Genomic DNA, 13,922 nt, shown 5'->3' with positions numbered 1-13,922 from the left:
ATGGATGATCATGAGGAGGCATGTAACTTTCTTGACAGAAAAATAAATATTTTTCATTGTTTAATATTTGATAATTTTGTTATGTGATCTAATTAAGCTTAAAGGTAGCTTTTAGAAGTAACCAAACATATGAACTTTCCTTGTTAATCAGAATTAACGTAGATTTTTGTGTGTATAGATTATACTTGGTTATCATGGGTTTGGTTTCCGTTGTTTGCAAAGAAGGGTGGAATAACAGTTCAGAAAGAATATACTACCTTAATCTTAGCACGCCTGTGATCAGTAATATATATTTTTACCTAAATTGTACATGAACAATAATGTAACATAATATAACATAAGCAATTTTATTTGTTATGCCTTTCATTGTGTTTTTTTTTCCAGATAAGATCAATGTTGTATTTTGAGGAATTGCATATTTGTTCTATCAATATCCTAACTTCATAATTCCATTATTGCTTTGTGTTTGATTAATGTTGTTTTTTGAATAACGCTAACATTATTTTATACATCAGGGCCGGTTGTTGATAGTCTTAAAGGTCGTCGACAGTGTTTGAATCTTCAGGAACTGAGGAGAATTGTACAGTATCTTTGATGTCGTAAGAACTTATCCCCGGTTTGTGTGAACTGTGATCGGCTGCAAGCGTCTTTTCAGACCTTAGTCGAACTTTATCTGGAGGCTGGGGAAAAATTGAAAACAATTTAACTCGATGGGGACTTTGTCTGTTTATTGAGAAAATAATCTGAATTTCACAGTTATGTATGGTGTCCGTAATGGGGCCACTTTGAATTTCGCACTTTCGCCTTTAGGGCGAAGGAGCGAAAGTGCGAGTTGCGAAGGCAAAAATGCGATGATGCGAAGGCAACGGTGCGAAAGTGCAAAGATGCGACTGCGAACCGCAAAGATATGAAGGCGAAGGAATGATACTGTAAACGCTCATTTGCCTTTGCAACTTCGCACTCCCGCTTTCGCACTTCTGCCTTCGCTATGTGCGTATGCAACGTTCTTTATCGTTTAAAGATAATTTTAGCTATTAAAATTGCGCCTGCAACCCCCCCCCCCAAAAAAAAAAAAAAAAAAAACAACAACAAAAAAACAAAACAACATAATTATGAGAAAATATTTCTAATAAATTAAAATCTAAACACTTTGTCCAATAAATAAATTCAAATGTTTCTTTTTTTAAAGCATGGTACACATCTATTATGGCGGGCATTGCATAGCATATGCATAGATTACATAATAATAAGGCTTAGCCAGCACTGGTAAAAAGTTTTGTCATATAACCCAATAAAATATTTAATATTTAATGAACTTCCATAAGCAGAGTGGCCGCCAAATTACCCTGCGCATGCATAGTAATAACATCCGATAACATTCAGCAAACCTCGGGCGAGTTCGATACCAGCATCAAATATAATTATGTTGTCGACCAAGAAAGAGAATAAAACGCTAAGGCGAAGAAGCGATGGCAAGATTGCAAAGAATGCGAATGCGAAGGAGCGATAGTAGCTAGTATAACTCAGTCGCCTTTGCAACTTCGCATTTTCGCCCTCGCCTCTTCGCCCTCGCATCTTCGTACCTTCGTTCCCTCTATCGCCTTCGCAACGTCGCACTTACGCCTTTGCAACATTTCACTCTCGCATCTTCACCCTATAGGCAAAAGTGTGAAGGTCGAAGAAGCCCCTCTTGAATGAGATCTTTTTTTGGTATACAAGAGAGAATTTTAAAAAGTGAATGTTATTTTATCAAATTAAATTAAGGTTATCCGATCCTCAGCCTCAAAGTATTTTTTGCATCATAGACATGTCATTTATCCTTCAACCTTTATAAATCAAATAAAATAAAATGAAATTTTTTATGGTATCTATGCATTTTACGAAGTTAATGCAATTTTTGCCAAGATAAATATAATGGAATAAATATACAAGTTGAGATCAAATTAAAAAGACGAAAATAGGTTGTACGGGTGCATCAGTGGCTCGAACTCCCTTTAGGTACTAGGTCTCCGTGGGGCCACTAAGCCAAGCAGGTCGTTGCAATCATGCACAGGATGAATGACCATCTTTAAGTCCTCCTTAAAGATAGCTTAAAGGTGTTTAAAGGTAGCTTAAAGACGATCTTTAAGCCACCTTTAAGCTACCTTTAAGCTATATGTATTGCTTAAAGGTGGCTTAAAGAAAGCGTAAAGATGGCTTAAAGGCAGCTTAAAGACTATCTTTAAGCCACCTTTAAGCCACCTTTAAGGACAACTTATAGGTCCTTAATGTCCAAACTTCTTTAAGCCACCTTTAAGCCACCTTTAAGCTACCTTTAAGCCACCTTTAAGCCATTAAAAAAATTAATTCAATATTGTGCTTAATTTCCAACAAAATGTATTAACTTTATGAAAGAAAAGGTATTCAAACGGTTTTTGTTCTAGAAAGAAAAATGAAAAAAAAAATGAAAAAAAAAAACGGCCACGGCGAGAATTGAACCCGGGACCCATAGTTTACTAGCATTACCACACATCCTCTGCGCCACGGCACTTGACATATGTAAGAGCGTTTTTATATCCTATATATCAGTGGATATTGAATCACTGTATTGAATGTGTTTACTTGAAAAGATTTTGACAAACCATTCAGTTTGTAATAATCACTTATATCTAATTTATAAATTACATGCATGCATGTATTTAGAATGAAATACGGAACTTGGTCTTCAGTGAACAAAAATATATTATACCTAAATGGAAACCGTTAGGTTCACTATAGTAGTTAATAAATTTAAACCGAGTAGATATACGTTCATCTTATTTATAGCTATAAAAATGTAAGAAAGAAAATGAAATCATTTCTTTTATTAAATGCATTGATACTATTAGGGTATTTGTTCAATTTCACGCAATTTCCCGGTTTTCATGATCGCGGCGCCGTTCCAATATGTTTAAATATTTACATGTAATTGTATGTACATGATTTATAAACTATCAATTCTATAACAAACAAAATTACCAATTACCGGTGACGTATTTACTGCATGTGGCAATTGCAAATGACTTGTACATACAATTGTATGATGTGCCAGGCCGGGTATATTTGACATATTTACCCTTATACATATATTTAAATAATCAACCCCTATTTATGATCACCAGTACATTAATTAATGAGCCTCAAGATTTTACTCTTACATACATGTATCGTTAATTTGTAGACGTAACATCTTTGAAACCCAGAGCTAGGAAATAATACTTTGAAAATGAATTACAAATGTAAATTAACTTTTATTCACTAGACTTATCGTATACTCGTACATACTGAGATTCAACGCCTTTAGAAACCCTGGCGTGCACCTGGGCACACGACACACCTGTTGTGTATATCTTGTATATTCTGTGTTAGTTCCAGGGGTTTTCTTAAGTTGGACAAACAATAGACTTTAATTAGATATACACAAACATGCACCTGGGCACACGACACAACTGTTGTGTATATCTTGTATATTCTGTGTTAGTTCCAAGGGTTTTCTTAAGTTGGACAAACAATAGACTCTAATTAGATATACACAAACGAACAAAACTATGTCTAGACAAACAAAGCAGTAATATCCTGCCCGATATAACAAAGGCAGTTGAGAGTCTTTTCATCTTTAACATGTATCTAGCAGATCTAGAGTTAGAAATAATGAAAATTGAAAAAAAAAAATACAAACCTTAAACCGATTAACAAATTAAATCATGCATTTTTGGTTCATTATCTTTATTTTGTTTAATAACCGGATGAACTGAGAGAGAGAGAGAGAGAGAGAGAGAGAGAGAGAGAGAGAGATTTTTTCACAGATTAATTTATAATAGAAAACAAACATACTTTCATTAGCTTTATGCACATATTAAGATACAGAGACTGCGCTCATCCCTACAATAATTTTGAAACCCCCAAAAAATTATAAAGAATTTTATAACGGCAATCTGTGTCCATCGGAGCGGTGCTGATGATAGCGTTTAATGGAGCGACGATTAAAACCGCCTGGAACACCCCCCCCCTCCCTTCCTTGGAAATTATATTATCACTCGGATGACCCCCTCCCATCTCTATAAAAGAGCTTTTGCATTTAATATATGTTTTTATTGTTCAGCTTGATCAATATTGACTTAAAGGCCACTTAAAGACAGTGTAAAGGCAGTGTAAAGAGAGCGTAAATGCCACTTACAGATGCTTAAAGGTGGCTTAAAGGTGGCTTAAAGAAGTTTGGACATTAAGGACCTATAAGCACTTGCTTAAAGGTGACTTAAAGGCGGCTTAAAGGTTGTATAGCCTTTAAGCTCCTTTAAGTCACCTTTAAGCCACCTTTAAGGACTTGCTTAAAGATGGTTTTTCGCCCTGTGATGAGCGCAAGATGAATACTACAATGCTAAATAAATTTATCTATATTTAAAACATATATATGGTTCGAATAAAAAAGTTCCGGATTATGTAAAGTTGTCAAACTTTTCTGAGGATCGGAGATTGTTTAGTACATGTAATTTATTATGTTTAATGAAATACATTTCAGAAAACGACACATATATAGAAAGACTGAGAAAGAATTATTTGTAAATGTACATGATGTTGATCTATTATAGACATTGTACACATTTCATTATTGTATTATATTGCCGACATCTTGTTCATAAGAATCGTAAAAAATGATTTCTTTACAACGGTTTTATCAATAAACACAAATGTACTGACTGAAAAACAATACCGAGCATTTTATTTGTACATGTTGTGTGTGTGTGTGTGTGTGTGTGTGTGTGTGTGTGTGTGTGTGTGTGTGTGTGTGTGTGTGTGTGTGTGAGAGAGAGAGAGAGAGAGAGAGAGAGAGAGAGAGAGAGAGAGAGACGAATGGATATCGATGAATACATGTATATTAATTCTAGTTGTTACGCGGCATTTGATTGGATAATTTTTTTTCTTCAAATTTATGTATCCTGGTTTGCACGTCACAATGCACCTATGTCAAAAACGTACTAATTAGCTCGACGTTACGATTGAAATTAGAACAGACTAATATCATTTTTAAAAGTAAAACACGCTCAATTTGTACAGGCCAACATCCCAATGACTCAAGATATTCCTTGACCATATTCTAAATGTGACAGGGCAATCCCACTTCTACAGCACGGCGTGTATTCAACCATGTATAACGTCAGTGATGTCTTGTTCCACTTTTCTGGATACAGTTGATTTTGCTCGAATAATGACTGTGTACAGTTAAGCGCTTTATAAGGAACTTTTTTGCGTCTGGGTTTAATTTTACTAGCCCCGACATAAACAATCGAGTCATCAGAGAAGAACTGAGACGTTTTGGTGTAAATATTGAAGAACCTTAAGCAGCTTGAAACAGATGTGTCGATCAGCAATAAGAGAACGTAATAGGAAAAATACTGAGGTTACAAAGATTTTTTCCAGCGATTGATACCTTACGTTGTCCAACACAACTTAAAGATTACTTAAAACTCCATGATATCGACATTAACAACTCGTCTATCTATTGTAGAGCTAATTGTTTAGAACACAGTTTGATTTGTTTTCAATTTCAAAAAGGTTTACTTTCATTTGCCTTTTTTCTCCGTTGCAGTCTCAGCCGTACCAATTCGGCACCTATAAAGTCTTTAAAAAAGACACGACCCCAAATTAAAAAAATCTTCGATCAATTAAAAAATTCATGTGTTAAATTGTACCATATACCAATAATTAGGATGCAATCATTGTAGAGCGCGTAGATTCGAGCGCGGCTTTATGTTCTCTAGAAAGGAATAAATGCTTTCGTGTATTTAGGATTTGCCTGTCAATTTCTTTGAAGATCTATCAGTACGTCGATCTACAAAGTGTGATATTATATTTAAGTAGACCTGAGCTTATTATTGGCGAAACCTACTTTTTTAAATGCTTTTATTCAAATATTTCAATAGTCACTAACTTCAATACCATAATCATATGACTTCAAGATCTAAAGTAATGGAATAACACATTTTTGTTTATAAAATTGATATATCAGGCACATATCATCAGGAGGGAGAGGCCATGAGGGGAGAGGGGGTTGGCCCTACTACTGTTTTTAAACTTACATACAGAAAGTTAAATGTTGTAGGAGTCCCCCACTCTTAAGGGGATCATATGTGAAAAGAACACGTGGTAATATAAACAAAATAAACGTTAAGGTAGAAGTTTGTTTAGTTAAACCTACCCCCCCCCACGAATTAGAAAATAAACAAACAACAGATTGACCCAAAAACCTATACGACTCCCCCCCCCCCCCCCCAAAAAAATAAAAACAAAACAAAAAAAAACAACCGAAAAAAACCCCCAACAAAACAAAACAAAACAAAATACATCATATCCTTATCCTTGAAGATGAATAGGAGGGTTTATCTAGTACCTTTAATTTTTAGCTCACCTGAGCTGAAAGCTTTTCTGATCACTTTTTGTCCGGTGTCCGCTCGTCCGTCCGTCTGTCCGTCTGTCTGCCTGTAAACCTTTTACATTTTCAACTTCGTCTCCTGAACCACTTGGCCAATTTCAACCAAACTTGGCACAAAGCATCATTTGGTAAAGGGAATTCAAGATTTATAAAATAAAGGGGCATGTTTTTTTTTAAGGTGAAATGATTAGGATTTATTGAAAATTTGGTGATATTTTAAAAAAATCTTCTGCTAAAAAACCATAAGGCCAGAAAAGATATGGAAGCATCCTCAGATAGTGTAGATTCAATTTTGTTCAAATAATGGTCCCTGGGGATAAGGTGGGGCCACAATGGGGAGGTCAAAGATTTACATATGAGTATATAAATAGAATTAAACGTTCTAAATTAGCTTTTTAAAAAACAATTAGACAGAAAAGCTGCAACTTGTGTGGAAGCATCCCAGATAGTGTAGATTCAAGTTTGTTCAAATCATGGTCCCCATTGGGAAAAATGGGGCCACAAGGGGTGGGGGTGTGAAAGCTTTACATAAGAATTTATAGAGTTAAACCTTAAAAATTTACTTCTCAAAAACCAATAGGCCAGACTAGCTAAAACATGTGTGGAAGCATCCTCAGATAGTGTTAATTCACGTATGTTCAAATCATGGTCCCCATGGGTAAGATTGGGCTTTAATTCATATATTTAAAAAAAGTACCTGTGAATTTTATATTAATGTCCCTTAATATGTGATGTTATATATTTATTTATTACTTAAATATGTCTGAATGTTTTAATAATACTATAAAGATCACCGTTTCCGCCTTTGTCAAATAAAAAGTAGCCATTATCTGACAAATCTGGGAATTTGGGCATAAAAAAACAACCTTGATAAGACTCCTTGATACATTTCAAAGAACTATATATGGTATGGGCCTAAAATGGCCCCCTAACTCATTTTACTTTAATTCTTTGTTTTCTTTGTACAGATACGAATGGGAAATATAGAGCGCATATATATATATATATATATATATATATATATATATATATATATATGCGCTCTATATTTCCCATTCGTAAAAAGATGAGAAAAACGGCAATTTTTGACTGATTCTGATTGAATTATAGAAATAGCGTCACTTCCCACGTCATATACTGCAAGTGAGTGCAAATAAATCAAATAAAAATGTGAAGAATATATTTTGTATCAACTCTTCTAAAAATTAACGTAACATTTTAATGTACCCGAAACACTTTAAAAAATGGCGAATTATGAGGGCCAACTTTAACTAGTATCATATATAGTTCTTTATACATTTCAAGCAAAATCCCATAGGGTCCTATGTTATAAATAAACAACTTTGAGATGACCCGTTAAATAAACGGTATGGTAAATGTCTTATTTTTTTTTATCTTAAAATAATAATTATTTCAGTAGAAATTCATGTAAAAAATTTCATTCAAAAATCTAGTGTAGAACAAATTAGACCCAGCCTCGTTAAGATAATTGATTGATTGTGATAATATGTTTTCCAAGGTTAAGAAACTTAATTAACTTGTTTAATGTAATCAAAGCTTGCTCAGTTGATTTGTATGTATACATAGAAGTATGTTACATCGTTTCTTATCACTTAACTATTCTTCATTACACAGTTCACTGTGAGAGTAAACAATAATATAATAAGTAATGACAAATGAATGCTCTACCAAGGTTTAAGGTTCTTCATTCAATATATAAATTATTATATTTATAATAAATATTTTCTTTGATAAAGGACTATGTGCGTTGTTATGCATTTTTCGCTCCCAAAATTAAAGTTTTATAAAGAGCTGTTCAAACAAGGTGGAAAATTATTAAAATCATATCGAAAACAAGTGTGTAAAAGATTATCACCACAGTGACGTTATAATGTAGAAAGGAGGTCATGAAGATTGTCTTATTCTGATAAATTGATGTTTTATAGCAAACTGTGGGTGTTTTCCGATGTTTTTTTTTAAACTGGGAAACATCAAGCGCAGGCTTGGTCAAGTGTCATTTTCTAGTTTGAAAAACATATGTTCAAATATTATTTGAACTGACCTGCCCTCTGTACTTCCGAATGCACAATATAAAGAAAAAATGACAATATTTTCATTACAGCTTTATCCAATGTTTTGCATTTAGTCAAAGTGGTAAATCAGTAAAACACCCTTATAACGAAGTGCCAGGAACGGGCGACTTTACTTCGTTATAAGCGAAATTCGTTATATCCGTCAAGTTTACAACTTATTATATAGTCATGGGGAATGAAAATCACTTCGCTAAAAGCGTCAATTCATTATAAGGGTGTTTGCAATAACCGTGTTTTACTGCAGTTTAAAATTTGCGGGAATTGGGTCATTTATAGGTGACGTCATAGATAAACAGCAAATGAGTAAAATCAATGATGACTTAAACCAAGATTAAAATGATAGGCATTCTGTGTACACTGATTTATGAAGATTTGATTTGTATACAATACTATTTTAAAAATGGTTAAAATTGGGGACAAATATTTGACCATACCAAATATAGTCCTTTGCACAGATTATGTAGTGCATGAAATCATGAACATTTTATAATTGGTAAGAAAATCTAACCAAATAGACAGTGTTTAAAACATTGGAATCTTAAAATGAATATAATTTACATCCATTTATTAATCAAAGAGATGTAGAAATGAAAGGATACGCTTCTAGAATTTTATTTAGGCAGAAAATTCTGATGGCTTTGCTGCATTTCCAACATGTAACAAATCGAATTTTTTTTATTGTGTTATCATGAAAAGAAAGAGTATTTACGGGACTAAAATCTTTATCCTGTAAAATCGCTAAAATTCATGAGCTGGTAGGGACCTCATCTCATGGTAGTGGCAACGTTAAATCACTGAACCTCCTCAACTCGGAGGTATAAATAAGGTTGAATTTAATTAAATTATTAGTATGACATCTTGTAGAATGAATAAAATTAAAAAAAATACACGTTATTTTTCGATCAGAATCTCTGCAGTATGTTTATCCAATTTTTCATAACACGTTTTCGGTCGATTTAATTTTTGGTTGTTCCTAATATATACCTAAACAACAGAAAATTAAAATATCTATACTACTATATTAAAACAAGAGACTCGAACTTTTAAGTTTTTAATACCGAGAAATCGGAAGAATACTGTCTTTTGTTTTATATATTTTAAACATCATTGGTACTTGAAGATTACCAATTTGTTTTTATTTTTTCTCAGTTAAGCTTCGCTAATTAATAATCTACGAAAATTCCTCAAAAAATCTCGGAAATAACCTGGATTCTTTTGATTTTACAATCTTGCGCTTGCCCAATACATTCACGCTAACGGGATCTTTAGTTTATGTTTCCACAATATCACATCTGCATGTATAAACTCAGAAATGATAATACAAATACGGGTAAATTTTCATTGGACGTTTGCTATATATTCTGTTCATATAAATTATATATAATATTCATTTCAACTAGGTACTTACTTTCATCTTCGTGATGACAAAACTTATTTGATTACATGCAAAAAGTTACATTATATTTGTTAGGAGAGTAAAGATAAAATATGTTTTATCGTAAAAATGAATAATGTCCTACAGACCCAGTTTTACAAAGAATATACGTGTACGTTGGTGAAAAGGTGTTGAATTCTTCCATTCTATGGATTAAAATTTTTAGTTGAAAGGTATTTGCAGTCTCATAAAGGTTTGTTGTGATGTATTTGATTGTTATTTTCAAGGCAACATCATTCATTCACTTTCTCCTAAATCGCTTTGGAGCGATTCTGCAATTTTCTACTACTTTACGGGTATAAGGGAGGGCCTTTCCCGAGACACAGTTATGTTATTCAAACTAAAGAAAGTATAGTGAAATTAATAGCATTATTGTAGGCTTATAGCTTTGTTATGTAAATGTCAACAATAAGGTGTGTCGATGTACCTATTTTGTAAATGTCCGATATGCAATGTCAACCCGTGCACGCACGGGTCAAAGTCTAGTATATTTTTAATCAAGTATTATGTGCAAAACTCATGCAGGAAACAGTTGTCATTTACTGTAAACGTACTACATTTGGCTGTGTATTCTATTTAGCGCTTTTGGCGGAATGCAGCTTCCGCTAAATCAAGTACAGCGGTAAATGCCATGCACATGTTTGTATAAGAATAGTCACTTTCAGGAATACGCTAATTCAAATCAAATTCAAAAAAGTTGTTTAAAGACTTATTTTACCAAATATCGTACACGCCAAAAATAAAACGTTTACAGTAATTTATAAACTGATGAAAAACGACGGCCGCACCATTTCAAATTATATATTTTTATTAATTTTTATTTTCATTCCGATCATAATAATAAATGTACCATCAAAACATCATGTCTCAAATTTAACACAAATAGTAAATAAACTCTCAGTCATAATCTCATTTTATTTAGATCATTGTTATGACACCACCGTCCGTGTGCTACATAAACAAATATTGCAAGTAAAAAAATAAAGCACAAAGTACTAGTATTATTTCAATAAAAATATTTCAAATTGTAATCGGTAAAGCAAAACAATTATTTAATGGATTAGTGCACATTCCATCAATTACCATTTTGTTACAGCAAACTTTGTATTTTATATGTTTTATAGCGACTTTGTAAAACACAGTGCTAATCAGAAAAATCTCACTCTAGACAAAGTTATACATGTGTGACAGACTTGTGGTATTAAAAAACATTGTTTAGTGTTCCTTGACTCTGAGGCAAAATACGTACAGGTATGATACCTGTTCAATTCATTTTAATTGTATTAAAAAATAATGGAATATAATACTTCTTAAATCATACAATTTTTTTCAGTATATGAACAGGTTTCTCAAAATATTTTTCAGTCGTTCGAAGGAAATAAATGCTTCAAAATGAGCAATTTTCCAAACCATAATTATTTTTAATAGAAAAGAAAGTACTTTTTTGATTAATACCCTTAGATTTAAGAATATATGTTAAAAAAACTCGTAAGTAATGAAAATATTATACAGTGTTTTTATTAATTGGTCATGTTGGCCTTACCTAACGGTCTGGATCCTGGGGTCATTAATTTCACAATTTAGGTAGAGATCTTAATGTAAATCATAACCACGCATTAGGGTTTCTCAAATATATATGGGAGTAGAGAAGAATGTCTAAGAATTAACACATTTTTACTGTCTAGCTACGTTGGCTCTGTTCTACGATGTGAACACTTAGCCCAAGGTCACTTTACTCTGTCCCGAGTTTTTGCTTCCGGGGATTTTGCATTGCATCAGCCATAACGAAGCCTGATGATAACGTTAAAAAATTGCGCGAGGTGTCCCGAGTACTTCCGAATGGAGAAAAGATGTAAACATTTCCCAATAAAAATCTCCGTAAGAAATTTGTTTTCGTTTCTGTAAACTTTAAAAAGTGAAAAGGGATAATTGAAGTGGAAAAGAAGGACTAAATAAGGATTTTCAGATGTACATGTATATCATAGCAAAATAAAGTATATGTTGTTGTGGTATGTGTATGCATGCGTGCGTGCATTTTACCCATTTAACCCGCGGATAGGTAAAGGCAACTCCGACTGTAATGACCGTCGATATTATGATTAATATAAAAATTGTTTATTTTTATGAAACGAGTGCTGAATGTTAATATCAAGTGAATGTGTTCGCGATGATATTATCTTTATACTTCAGAATGTAGTCGATCTTTGAAGCTGCCTCGCCATGGTATCACGTGACAGTTAAAAATAGATAACTATTTTACCTTAACAAAAAATCAAAGAGTGTAACATTACCCCGAAGCTCATTTGTATGTATGATACAATAATTCGATCGGCAATTACACAGCTAATTGTGCCACATACGTTTCACATATGTTTGAACTTAACACATGTACAACATACGTTAAACATATGTGACACTCATGTGAAGTCAAACCGTATGTTACACATATGTTGAGAAACGCATGGTTAACATACGTGTGATAACATACGTTCAACATCAAATATGTTTTACATACGTTAGATTTTACATATGTTAAACGTATGTGAACCATATGTTTTACATATGTAAATCTCAACCACATGTTACACATATGTTAATAAACACATGGTTAACATGAGTTCTAAAAACCATATGTTACACGTGAGTTAATAATATATGTTTTACATATGTGTGAAGGCATGCATTTGAATAACTTGACAAATTATCTGCATGCGTGGAAAGTTAATGAAATTTACACAGTAAAATTATCGCAAATATACCTCGGATCCTTCCCCTCGGGAAAACACATTTATCCTCGGACCCCCCCCCCCCCCCCCGGAAACATTTCTTGATCCGCGCATGATCTGCATGTACATGTTGCTTTATCACTCTTGTCTCTGAAATGAATGCATGTGTGAAGAAAAGCCTTGCTACTGTGCATGTTTATTGGTTTAAATTTTTTATGTAGTTATGCATAAATGAAGTTGTTTCATTAACAGAATCCACGTGTCTTCTTAAAATTAATTCGATAAGGAATCCGGAATTAATACGAAATCGGTTTTAGTTTTGTCGATGACAAAACATACGTCACATTTTTACGTCACGGAGGCAGCAGATCGAACATGCAGGATGAATTTAGCAGAGGTAATGATTTAAAACTCCGTGATATCATCGACATTTGTAGCTCATCTATCCATTGTAGAGCTAATTTTTGAGAACGCAATGCAATTTGTTTCTAATTTCAAAAGGCGTAAATAAATATCTCGTACCTGAGTTTTTTTATTGGATTTCTTAAAAGTTACAGTAGTCAGTGACTTGATTTAGTTTTTAAAACACAAGGTCCACAAGCAGTTTTATTTGCATTGCCCTACCCCCCCCCCCCCCCTGCCCCTCTACTCTCCTCGTTGTAGTTTGTAGTTGAAATCCATACCATTTACATGCAACAACTTGTAAAATCAAAAAATCTCTGAAAGAAAAAAAAAATGAAAGAATATAGAAAAATGGTGATGTCACAAACGTTTAACGCTGTTAAGTGCAACATCAAAAGCGACAATTAAAGATCATGTTTGTGGCTGTTACAGTGGCTCTTCAATTAATTTGAACTTACCCATATGATAATACAGTAATTTTATGTATTATTCACATTTGCAGACAACGCTTGTTATTCAGTTTTTATGCACACACCGCTGCAGTTATGGGACTTTATCTTTCAAAAAATAAGGATCCAATGCTTAAACGCAATTTCATATTATATATAAGAAAATATAACACTAATGATGATATTAGTATGATATATCCTATCATACATGATTGTAGTGTATCATACGATATCTGTTATTGTATAATATGATGGTTTATCATATGATATGGTATCAAGTATCATGTATTATTATTGCATGATTATGAGGGAGATATGAAGATGTTTTCCCCAGTTAAAATCATATTGACCGAGGGCATATCATATAAT

General features: G+C 33.1%; 1 pseudogene; it reads left to right on the top strand.

The window, feature by feature from the left end:
- Nucleotides 1-13,170, top strand: LOC128161034 (uncharacterized; annotated as a pseudogene).
- Nucleotides 13,171-13,922: the final 752 nt, after the last annotated feature.

Source organism: Crassostrea angulata, chromosome 8 (assembly GCF_025612915.1).
Source record: "Crassostrea angulata isolate pt1a10 chromosome 8, ASM2561291v2, whole genome shotgun sequence".
NCBI classification, from domain to species: domain Eukaryota; kingdom Metazoa; phylum Mollusca; class Bivalvia; order Ostreida; family Ostreidae; genus Magallana; species Magallana angulata.
The sequence above is the reverse complement of the archived record's forward strand: the minus strand, read 5'-3'. Positions and strand labels throughout refer to the sequence as shown.